Below are 12118 nucleotides of genomic sequence, written 5' to 3' on the forward strand. Positions count from 1 at the left end.
CAGGATATAAACAACCCACAGAAAGGGAGAAAGTGAAGCCATAAGTTACACGTTTGAGGTGTTCTTTTGGAAAAGATATTTGCAGTCTTCCACTGGCTCACAGGAATGGGCTGGTGGAGCACGGGGTGGCTCCAGGGTGGGTGTGTCAGGGTCTGGTGTCCAGCATTTAGCTTGGGAGATGTGAATCCAGGAGTGTAGCCCAGCGACCTTAATTCCTGTGGGGGTAGATAACAAGATCGGGTATGGCCCTTCCCAAGGGGCTTCAGAGAGACCCCAGAGATCATGGGCAAGTTTGGTAAGGACTAGCTCTCCAGGACAAAAGGCAGCCAGGGAGAGGCCTTTGGCGCCTCCCTCCCTATGTCAGAGAGGACCTGCTGGAACCTGGCTAGTTGTGTGACATGAGAGACCAGGTTTGTTACTTCAGGGTCTAAAATTAAATCTTTTTGGAGAAAGGGTCTCCCATACAAGGCTTCAAAGGGAGTAAGGCCCATTTTATTCAGGGTATTTCTAAATTGGATTAAGGCTAGAGGTAGTAATTTTTGCCAGGAAGGCGAGTTTCCTGAGCCAATTTAGACAGGTGTCTCTTGAGTAGCCCACTGGCTCGCCCAACCTTGCCTGAGGACTGGGGTCTCCAGGCACAGTGGAGATGATATTTGATTCCCAAAGTCTTAGAAACTCACTGAGTGACTCTGGCTCGGAAGACTGGCCCATTATCACTTTGGAGAGTCCGGGGGAGTCCAAATCTAGGAATAATCTCGCTAATTTGCACCTTAATTACTTCACAGGCCTTTTCAGAAGAGCAGGGGAGTGCTTCAACCCACCCAGTGAAGGTACCTACCAGAACCAGGAGCAATCTAGAGGCTGGGCCCCTGGCAGGTGGATGAAGTCCCCGAGTTCCGGGGACAGGCAGGGCAGTGTTGCGGGGGTTGTTAGGCTGACAGATTTCACATCCTCTAATAATATCCTGGAGGGCACCTCCAAGTTTTATCTCCTCAAATAGCCACCCTGCCAAGGAGAGTGTCTTATGGGCCCCCAGGTGATAGGTCTGATGTAGGGTTTTTAGGACCTTTCATTGGCTACTCATCCTGTATGAGCTAAGCAATACCCTCGCTCTGAAGGCTATGAATTCTCGGTAGGTGAGTATTGGGGCGGTATCCAGAAGGGAGGAGGGATTGTTCCCATGAGGCAGGGCCTGAACATAAGGCATGCAGGTGACCTCCCTTGCTGCCGTATCAGCTCTCTGGTTTCTCTTAGGAACGTGATCCTCTGACCTTTGATGTCCGAGGCAGTGAATTATGCTATTTGCTTTGGAAGTAAACCTGCTTTTAGGAGGTTTAAGATTTCCCTGGAACGTTTGCTAGGAGATCCTTCAGTGGTTAGCAATCCTCGCTCTTTCCAAAGGGCCACATGGACAGGTAGGACCAGGAAGGCGTACTTAGAGTCTGTACAGACGTTGGCAGTTTTTCCTCAGATAGTCATAATGCCTTAATGACAGCCATCAGCTCAGCCAGTCGGGCACTAGTGGAAGGAGGCAGAGGTTCAGCCCATAGGGTCTCAGTGAGAGAGACCACAGCTGCCCCGCTCGTCTAGTTCCCTCTCAGACGAATGAACTTCCGTCTGTAAAGAGAGTGAGGTCTGGGTCCAGGGGCAGCTGGTCAAGGAGGTCAGGCCCAGCTAAATAACATTCGGCTAGCACTTCCTCACAGGAGTGCATGAGTGGCTCCCCCTCAGTGGGGAGAAGCGATGCCAGATTTAGGGCAGAGCACATCTGGAGGCTCAGATCTGGACATTTTAACAACTGGGCCTGATACATAAGTAGCCTGTTGTCGGATAACCATAGTCCTCCTTTAGCTCCTAGCAGCCCCTCTAGATCGTGTGGGGTACATATGGTTAAGGGCCCTCCAAGAATTAATTTTTGGGCCTCTGGGATCAAGAGGTAGGTTGCTGCTAGTGCTCTTAGGCACCCAGGCCACCCTTTAGCCACACTGTCTAGTTCTTTACTCAAATATCCCACTGGCTGTGGAGTGGGCCCTCAGAGTGGGGTTGGTAAGAGCTGCCCCCACCCCCCTTTCATAGACCTGTAGCTGGAAGCAGTCTTGGGTGGGCAAGTTCAGTGCTGGGGTGGTTGGGAGTGACCATTTGTGTTTTCAAGGTCCCATTCTAAAGGGGATTGAGAGCCTCACCAAGCATCTTTTAGGAGCTGGTATAGGGCTGCATATGTAAGGATCCAGATTCTGCAAAATCCTGTAACTCCCCAGAAAGCTCTAAGCTGCTTTATGGTCTGGGGGAGTGGGAAATGGAGGATTGGGTCAATCTGCTCCTGACTCAGGAAGCAAGTCTGTCCCATTAAGACCATGCCTATGTAGGTAACCTGAGGGAGTCATGATTGAGCCTTTTCCTTGGTGACTTTGTATCCCTGGGAGGCCAGAAAAGTTTAAAAGGGACTCAGTCACCCTGCAGTTGAGAGGCTCTGTGGCTCCTCACAGGAGTAGGTCATCAACATATTGAAGAAGGGTGGCCTCTGGGTAGTGCCAATCTGTGTCTAAACCCTTGTGGCAAAACTGTCCAAGTTAGTTGCTGTGAAGGGTTTGAGGGCTCTTCAAAGGCAAACAGGGGCTGACTGTCAGGATGCAGAGGAATACAAAAGAAAGTGTCCTTTAAATCCAGTACAGAGTAATATTGGGCTTTGAGGGTGTTTGAGCCAATAGAGTATAGGGATTGGGAACAATTGGGTGAAGGGGAATGACTGCTTCATTAAAGAGCCAGGGGTCTTGAACCAACCTCCATTTGTTTGGTCCCTTGCAGACTGCAAGAATAGGAGTCTTATAGGGGCTGGAGCAACTAATTAGTAGCCCTCGGTTTTTGAAGAATTTATAAGGTAAGAGGCCTCTTCATCCCTCAGGCTTGAGGTGATATTGTTTTTAAGTGTGGAAACTGTGAGGGTGAGTTTTATTTGAATAGGGAGGGCCATCCTGGCTCACCCTACAGTCATCCCATCAGTCCACACTGAGACCTATTTGTTCCTGAAGGAGGGAGCAGCAGAGATAGTCACCTGGGGGGGAGAATAATTTGAGCTTTTAGTTGAGATAGTAAATCCCATCCCAGCAGGGGCACTGGAGTCTCAGGGACTATGAGAAAAGAGTGACAGACGAGGAGGTCTCCCGAAGAGCAGGCCAGAGGCCGGATAAAGTAGCGCTCTAGGGGCTGGCCAGATTTGCCCCGAACGATAACCTTGTCATTTGACCAGCAACCTGGAGAGAATTATAAGACAGGGAAACAGGCTCCACTGTATAGGAAGAAGATGACCTTTCACTTTTCTACCATATGGTTACCTGAGGCTCCTCGGCATTGATGTTAAGAAGTGGAGCCTGGACAGGAGGCCCCAGAACCCATCAATCCATAGGAGGTGGCACTCTGCCTACCATCTGGAGATGGGGGCACTTAGACCTCCAGTGGTTACCTTTGCAGATGGTGCAGAGTCCTGGGGGTGGGGCTGTCTCCCAGGCTGCCCCCCTTTCGGGCATTCTCTGCAGAAGTGCCCCTCCTGTCCACAATGGTACCAAGCTTGGGATGTAGGCCCCACTGAGAGCTGCAATGAGGTCATGATGTCTCTTATCTTTTTCTCTCCTTTAGTAAGGTCCTGGTTATAGTATACAGACATGACTAGCTGTATTAGTTGGTCCAATGACTTTTTTCCCCTTCAGCCACAGACTTTTGGAGTTTTCTCAGATATCTGGGGCTGACCAAGTTAGAAATTTATCTTTGAGGAGAACCTCTCCACCTGTGACTCTGGGTCAACTGTGTTATGCTTTCTTCTAACATCCTTAAGATGCTGTAGAAAGGTAAGGGGATTTTCATCAGGACCTTGTCGTGATACAGTCACCTGGGAATAGTGTAGAGGTTTAACTTTGGCCCTTTTTAGCCCTTCCACTGTAAGATGGATGAAGTGGCATTGATGCCATTCATCCTCCTCACCATTTTGATCCCAATGTGGATCTGCCAAGGGGACTGCCTGTGCACCTGTGGGTATATGTATATATATTTCCCCATTTTCTGGTGCCATGGGTATTGGAGCTCTTTGTAGATGGAAATCATCTCCAATATTAGTGGCTTGGGCCAGGCCCCATTGCTTTTCTAATGAAGAAAGAGTCTGGTCCAGGAGAAGCATAATATCTTCCATGCCAATTCAAAGGTTTGGATCACAGAGATAAAGGCCTGGATGTATTGGTCTGGGGCATCAGTATAGCTATACAGATCTTTTTTAATCTCCCTTAGATCTGATAAATGGAAGGTGACATAGACTCACCCTCTTCCTACCACTGCCTGTTGAAGGAGGAAACATCTATTAGGAGGTTCTGAATATTGAGGTGGCTTAGAAGGTAGGGCAGAGAGTGGAGCAGTGGGGACAGGAGCTTTGTCATTGGTAAGGGGCTTTTCTGGTTCTCCTTCCCCATGTTTATCCTGTGGCTTATGAAGAATGGCCAGTGTTTGAGTATCTAGATAGCAATTATGGACCCATTCTGGGTGGTCCTGGAGAAAAAAGAAAAGCTGTATATAAAGAACTTCCATCTACTTTTTTTCCCTTTTACAGAAAAGTTCTAATTGGAGTATGGCATTATAATTTAAGGAGCCCTCTGAAGGCCACTTCTCTTGGTCACCTAAGGGATATTGAGACCAGGCCTCAGTACAACGAAAGATGAGGATTTTTTCCTTGAGATTAATAGGGTCAAGATCCTTCCAATGTTTCAGTAGACAGGCCAGCAGAGACCACTTGGGTACTGAGGCCAGAAGACTAGAGGGAGCAGGTCCCATCTAGAAGAACTTGTCAGACTCCCTTTTTGTCAGCACCCTGACTGGGGATCAGACCTGATGAGGGCAGGTGTCCCTGTCTCATGATTCCTTCTGCTGTCTGGCCAGGTCTGAAGAAAATGCAGTGACTAGTAGGACTGTGGCCACCCCACTACGCAGTGCAAACCTGCCTTTTTGCCTTATGTTACCACGAGCAGGCAGCTTCTTTAACAAAGGCTACCTCTTCAACAAAGGGATGCATAACCTGGAGAAGTGCCTGTAAAGTTAGAGAAGGGTACTCAGAGGGCATCCCAGGGCAATCACGGTGCCACAGAGGGATGAAGAGTGTTAACATTTGGAGGAAAATTTTATGCTGAGGCCAAAAGTATAGGAAATTTTAAATGAGAAGTTTAGAGACCATAGCAACGCTCATTGTTTTGTTGTTTCTGGAAGGTTACATTAGTGCTTTTTAGGACCATAACCTTGAGATAAGAATTGGCTTCAAGGGCTAGGTTGCTCAGGCTTGAGACGTGAGTTGGGGCTGGGAGTGGAGCTTGCGCAAGGTGCCCCTTCCTTCCCCCATGCCCAGGAAGAGTGATCCTGTCTGCCCAGGTCCACTCCTGTGGCCTGTCGCCCCCCTCCCCTGTACGCGTGCCTGCACATGCTTATTTATTTTTTTCATCCCTTTTTGGGGAAGTGGCAGTGGGTCACATTTGCTGCCAGGTATGGCTGGTGGCTTTGGATGTGTAACCGCTGTGCCCGAGGAGTCTGGGGGACAGGCCAGTGTCCCTGTGCACGTGCATGCCTGTTTGCTTTCCCTCCTCCCCTTGTGGGAGTGGAGTTAGGGCGGTGTGTGGTGCAGCCACAGTTTCCTGTGGGCACCTTTGTCTCTGCCGGCACCCAGCAGCTGATTTAAAGTTGGTGTGGACCAAGGGGCATGACAAACTAGGTGTGGGAGTAACTTAAGAAAGTCATGAGCTACCATGGTACAAGTTTTCCATGGGAGACCAGGATCCAGTAAGCATAGTGATGGGAAGGCAGACAGAGGTGACGGACAAGGTGGTGGGACTGGGGAGGCAGTGTGTGAATAAAAATATGTCTGCTGCTTCTGGTGGGGACAGAAGAGGTGACCTGACATCCTAGGTAAGGGAGGGGAAGGCAGAGCCAGGAGACAGAACACATGCCTGAGGGATTAACAATTAGGTGTGCTTTCAGGTCTCTCCCACTAAATGGTACTGGAACAGTGTCAGCCACACAAAATCTCCACTCTTGGGTCACTGCCTCAGGCAGAAGGGGGTACTGGCAGGTGGGAAAAGATGAAGATCACTTGGTGCTACAACCAATCAGGTCTTCCTCCAACATAGCATAAGGCATACCCGAGGAACCCCGGGCTCGGTCTCAGTTCACAGGGAGGGAGCAAAAGCACCCCCAGAGCCAGAATCACTGTGCGGCCAAAGTTGGCTAGGAGCTGTTGACAGGAAAGTCCCTCAGGAAGACAGGAACAGAGAGAGACAGGGGGAGCAGCACAGGGAAGTCTGCTTTTGGCTAGTCCTCAGCAGGGGGTTTCCTCCAGCAGAAGCATCCAGCAGGGCACTGGAGACTCACGGTGGCACCTTAGGCATGCACCTGCTGGTTTGGCGCTCAAATCATACCGACCTTGGTCCAGGAGAGATGTCCCTTCATGGTCACCAAAATGTTATATGCCGTTATGAAATGTTGTGTCCCGATGTCTAGGGTCCTTGCCTTCACAGGCCAGAGAACTGCTCGTGAGGCAGCTAATTGACTTGTGAGCCTAGGATGGTACACAAAATAGGATTTGTCAGACAGAAAGGAAAGGCTACAGCCAGAGCAGTGCAGAGGAGCCCGGAAACCAGTGGCTCCCTGCTCAGGTGAAGGCTGGGGCTTTTATGGATGTTTAACTCTGGGTTTGGGCAAGGGTTGGGGGGCTCTTCTCATTGCCGTGGATTCGCAGGCTCTCTTAGATGAGCTGGTTTGTTTGCCCCTTATTGAGGAGTGGGGGAACAATCTTATAGCACTTTGCTCATCAGCCCTGTGGCAGATCTACAAGACCCTGTATCTCCTCTTCAGGATGCAGATTTACACCTCCTTCTCATGGTGCAGGAATCATAGTGCTCTCCATGGGGGATGGGATACCCACTCATCTGCCTTTTAGGTCTCCAGACCCAACAATGTCTAACAACCTCTAACCATTAAGGCAATGGATCTGGGTGGATAGGATGGGTGCTAAAACAGGGAGATGTCACCTAGGTCCACCCAAAACACAGAGACACTAGGTGTGCTATAGACTTTCCCTTGCTAGCAGGCCTGTCATTATTTCTGTCCCTCTACACACTCAAGGTGGCTTTCAGCTTGTTAGCATTTCAAAGAAGCTTGTAATCCCAGCTACTTTGAAGGCTGGGAGCTGGAAGACCATGGTTGGAAGCCATCCAGGATAAATAGACCACAAGACCCTATCTTCAAGAAAACCAGAGCAAAATGGACTGGAGTTATGGCTCAAAGGTAGATCATATGCTTTGCAAGCATGAACCCAAGCTCAAACCCCAGTCCCATAAAAAAATGGGAGTGATGAGTTTTATTACAAATTACCAGTGAAATATTGTATGGTAGGGATTTTTTTAAAATAGTATTGGAGCTTGAACTTAGGGCCTTGCTCTTGCTAGATAGGCACTCTACTACTTGAGCCACTCCACCAGTCCTGTTTTATGTTGGGTTTCACAGAACTATTTGCCTGGGCTGGCCTTGAACCAGGATCCTTCTGATCTCTACTTCCTGAGAAGCTAGGATTAAAGGAGCCACTGGTGCTTTAATCTGGTTTGAGATTATTATTTTGTTAAATTTGGTCTGGTTCTTAAAGGAAAAAAAGTCAAACTCAGCCTGACAGAGAGGCGAAAGTTGATAAAAATGGAGGAGGAGGTAGGTTCCATCTCTTAAGCAAGAGTTCAGATTATGAAGAGCCTTTTAAGGAGGAATGACGTTTGTAAACCTTACATCCTAATATCCTAAACTTTAAAATGAATTAAGACTTTGTAAAGAACCATTTATTTGGCTTTTTGGGTTTTTTGACAGCACCGGGGTTTGAACTCAGGGCCTCACACTTGGCTAGGCAGGTGCTCTACCACTTGAACCACTCTGCAGCCCTTTTTTATGATGGGTTTTTTTGAAATAGGGTCTCTAGAACTATTTGCCTGGGCTAGCTTGGAACTTTGATCTTCCTGATCTCTGCCTCCTGAGTAACTAGGCTTACAGGCGTGAGTCACAGGAACCTAGCCTGTCTCCCTTGTCTTAAACATCTGGGTCAGGCTCCTGCTTAAAGCTGCATGATGGCATGTTAGCCACTCAGGAGTATCTAAAAACGTGAAGTTCCTGGGTGCCAGGTGGCTCATGCCTGTAATCCTAGCTTTTCTGGAGGTCTCAATTCAAGACCAACCTGGGCAAATATTCCGAAAGACCCTATTACCCAGTTGAGTATTCTAAGAAGATGCTAATCCAGAAGACAACAAGTTCCTGTATCACCTGAATGGAGAACTGGACGGAGACAGAAATTACAAAACAGTAGCAAAACTTTATTGAAAGGAAAGAAAAGAAAGAAGAGAAGTAGTGGGCCCTTGCCGGGTGGCACAAAGGCATTCCTGTCTTTAAGTCCAACTTATAAGTTGTAAGGCAGGAAAAATCTGAGCAGACCTTAAGGAGGGGTAAGGGTGGCTGACAGGTATACTTAACACAGCCTTATCACACCACAAGGGCTATTCTGCTCGTATGTTTATGCTAATTTTCAACTTTTAATTGTATGTATGAGATGCGACCAATATTCTGAGGTCCTAAGTAAGAGCATGTGGCCTGGGAGGTCAAATATGGGGCAGGCCTTTTTTTTTTTTAACAAGTAAGGCAAACCAAAGGCGCCTCTTCTAGACACTATCTTACCTTCGGGGTATTTACAACTTAGAGCTCTGATTTATTTCTAGAGCGATGCTTCAGGACCTTCTGGAGTGCCTGCTGGCTTTGTTTGCTCAAGAGAAGAGAGCCCCTGGGAAGTTATTTTCCCTGCCTGCTAACGTGCCTCAACCCCATCTAGAAAATCCCCAACACAAAAAAGGGCTGGAGGTGTGGCTCACATGGCTGAGCACCTGCCTAGTAAGTGTGAGGCCCTGAGTTCAAACCCAAGTCCTACAAAACAAAAAGACTGGTGATGTCTAACCAAGCTCCAAGGTAAGAGAAATGGAGGTGTCTCACCATCAGTTTGCACAATGCCCTGTTCCAGACCCCCAAAGAGGCACCCCAAAGTCTCCAGTCATCACCCTAACCTTCTGTCACCTTGGATTCCAGGAACAGCAGAGACTCACAGACAGCTCACCCCACGACGAGACCATCTGGGAGCAGTCATCTCTTGGGAAACAATTTTCCCCCTCAAGCAATGAGGACTTCGGTGGTGGTGGTGGTGGTAGTTGGGGTGGCATCTGCAGAACCAGAACTCAGACAGTGATCAACCAAACCACAATTTGATCAAGACTGCTTAATTATTATACCTCCTGCCCCCTGCCCCAATTCTTTCTTTACTTAAGACTAAAGCTCATGTAGATACCCCAAAGACAGACTTGGGGTCACTGAATCCCTTTATAGATTCTTCCCAATCGGTTAAGTCTCCGTTCTCAGCCCTTCACCACTACCCCTCTCTTTGTTATTTTGTGCGCATGTGTGTGTGTGTGTGTGTGTGTGTGTGTGTGGTACCGGGGCTTGAATTCAGAACCTACACCTTGAGCCACTCCACCAGCCCTTTTTTGTGATGGGTTTTTTTCAAGATAGGGCCGAGTCACCTATTTGCCTGGACTGGCTTGGAACTTCGATCTTTCTGATCTCTGCCTCCTGAGTAGCTGGGATTACAGGCATGAGCCACTGGTGTCTGACTAATTGGCATATTTCTACAGGTGAGCAAGCCTAGTGCCTTGGGACTCCTAGAGCCCAGGCTTTTGCACTAAAACTTGAGTAATAATTGGGCTGGAGGAAGGAAGTTGAATAAGAGGATGAACGCCATGTGTGCTTGGGAAGTTGAGCCAAAAGATGTGCTGGTAGATAAGGGGTGTGGCGTTAGACAAGAGAAGTCACAATGTCACCCAGGTCAGGCACGAGAGGCTTATGCCTGTGGTCCTAGCTACTCTCAGGCATTTTAATTGCTTGTTTGAAGTTCAATCAATGTTCACTCTCCAAGCAGAGGGCATTTACCTGCGAGGTAATCAAGGATAGAACTCCTCTCCTACTCCCTGTCTTTGAGGAATTTCCCACTGCAGAGGATTTACAACTGAAGAGAATTTTACAACTGCAAAGGGTGGCTTTGGGCTGAGATAAGGCATTTAGCATGAAATACGCTGAGAAAATTCTCACTGTGCCAGCCAAGAGTCCCATGGGATTTTTCCTTGTCACTAGCCTGCCTCAAAATGACTATCCCCCTTGGATAGGTCCAGACCAGGCTGTGAAGGTGACACAAAAAGCAGACATGCCAGGATAAAGATGCACCCTCCAGAAAGCAGAGCTCTGCCTGCATTGAGGGGTGGGGTGTGGGAGTGGGGACAGCCCCTGTGATGGGGACTTAAACACAGTGCCTGTGTCAGGAGGAGAGACTGTAAGATGTACCATGAGGACAGGTGACCAGGGCCACACTCTCTCTAGGATGCTGGTTTCCATGTATATGTCAACACTGCCTGACTGTGCTGCTGTGGAGGAGAGAAGTCTCTGCCCCCAAATGTGGGCAGACATTGCCTAAGCCACGCAGCACAGCCCACACCCTCCCAACAAGCCCCTTTCCCAACCCAGATGCTCAGACACACACCATAGTCTGTGAGCAAACATCCAGCCCAGGCAGGGACAACCGCTTTTTGTTTCTAAGTGAGAGGCCGAGGGCTGGAGGCCAGGGCCAGGGCACAAACACGCCTTCAGTGTGAAAGTCTGAGTGTGTTTTCTCCCTGAGAGTGAATGGTGGCTCAGATGCTGTTCCTCCTTGTGTGATTTTCCATACTGCGGCTGGATATTCTGGGTTTCTCTGGCTGCTCCCTGCAGTCTTGACTCATTTCTCCCGTGTGCCCACGGCCCTGACGCTAGGCACCAGCCAGTGGTCTCTTGCTCAGAGCTGGGAAGTGCCCTCATGTGTCTTTTCACCCTGTGTGTCCGCTGCTCTGAGACAGGCTGTGGGGTGTGGTTCAGAAAGATTTACAGCCTGGGACCTGGATTCAAGTCCCAACTTCGCATATTACCTGCATGCTGACTTTGCTGAGCTGCTGGTCAAGTGCACTCACATTATTCCTTCAAAAGTCACCTCCTGCTGGGCAATCATGGCTCACGCCTATAATCCTAGCTACTCAGGAGGCAGAGATCAGAAGGATCATGGTTCAAAAACATCCCCAGAAGTGACCCAAACATTGTATGCACATATGAATAAAAAAAAAAAAATCCCCAGGCAAATAGTTCTCAAGACCTATCTCAAAAAACCCACCACAAAAAAATACCTGGTGGAATGGCTCAAATGGTAGAGCCCAGTAAGCAGGAGCCCCTGAATTCAAACTCCAGTGCAGCAAAAAAAAAAGTTACCTCCTCAGGCTGGGCATGGTGGAGCATGCTTGTAATCCTGGGATCTGGGATGAAGCCACACGAGGATCCTAAATTCAAGGCCAGCCTGGGCTACATGGCAAGACCCTGACTCTCTATAGCAACTGGTTTTAAACAAGGAACATGCTGGGGTCCGGGTTGCGAATTTGGGCTGCAGAGTGGAAGGTCATGGAAGAAATGCCCTAGAAAAGTTCTGTTTTAATAGGACGTCTGCTCAAATCCTTTCCAGCCAGGCCAGCTGGACATCTGGACAAGCCATCTCATGGCTAAGTCCAGGCAAAGGCCACTTCCGGAACAGCAAGTCCTCTCTTGAAAAATCAAAACTAGAGAGGGCTGCAGCAAAAGCCCCAGGTCCGGCAGGATTGGGAGTAGCAGAAGGCCACAGGAAGGTTGTGGCCTAATCCCCACTCACTCACCTCCCTCCCAGCACCCAGCCCACTTCTGCGTCCCCAGCTGGAAGGGACCGAGTGGAAGGGCATGGGAACCTCTCCAAGGCAGATCCCAGCCTGTTGGGAGCCCAGTGACTTCTTTCTCCTGCTCCCTGCTACCTCAGTAGAACTTGTCATTCACTCGCTTTCCGATTAGCACCAGACAAGGTGAACCCCACCAATGAACTGAATAGCAAACTTACAATTTCTGACTTCTTGCTCCAAAACTGTTGCTTTGTGGCTCTGGCCCCAAAGCCTCTTGGGAATGAGTTCCTGAGCCCCTGTAG

The sequence above is a fragment of the Castor canadensis genome, chromosome 19 (assembly GCF_047511655.1).
Source record: "Castor canadensis chromosome 19, mCasCan1.hap1v2, whole genome shotgun sequence".
Classification (NCBI taxonomy): domain Eukaryota; kingdom Metazoa; phylum Chordata; class Mammalia; order Rodentia; family Castoridae; genus Castor; species Castor canadensis.